The following is a 680-nucleotide window of genomic DNA, read 5'->3' on the forward strand; positions in this document are numbered from 1 at the left end:
TCTGATCCTAAATATCCAAAAATAAATAAAAACAATATTCCAAAATCTATCTCCACTTTGCAGAAATATGGAAAAAAAAGACGAGTTTTGAAGGATTAATTATAAATTGAAATATTCTCAAATGAGCTATAATTAAATACTTGATAATATAATCAAATTAAAAATTACGAAATGCCGTCGTTGTCTCCTCCAGCTTGCTCTCTACATTAGCGGCATTTCGTCCGTTTTTACGTTCTGAGTTCAAATTCGGCCGAGGTCGACTTTGCCTTTCATCCTTTTGGGGTTGGTAAATTAAGTACCAGTGAAACACTGAGGGTGTCGATGTAATCGACTAGTCCCCTCAAAATTTGAAATGATCATCACCCTTACTCTAATTGATAATAATCATTACCTCCTCCACACCCCCATCCCACCGCCACAACGACTATAAACAACAACAACAGCACCATCACCAGCACTAGAACCACAGCCGCCGTCGCCACTATCAGCAGCGGTAACACCGTCATACCATCACCTCTGCAACCAACACCGGCAGCACCACCGCGACCACCACCACTTTGGCACCTGACCAGAACACATTCCCACCATATCCACAGGAATATTGTACCAATGTTCGAATTACATGCTACCGTGTATATTTAGTACAGCACGGAATATATACCCCTGTGTATGTATATATA

This window comes from Octopus bimaculoides, chromosome 19 (genome assembly GCF_001194135.2).
Source record: "Octopus bimaculoides isolate UCB-OBI-ISO-001 chromosome 19, ASM119413v2, whole genome shotgun sequence".
Lineage (NCBI taxonomy): Eukaryota > Metazoa > Mollusca > Cephalopoda > Octopoda > Octopodidae > Octopus > Octopus bimaculoides.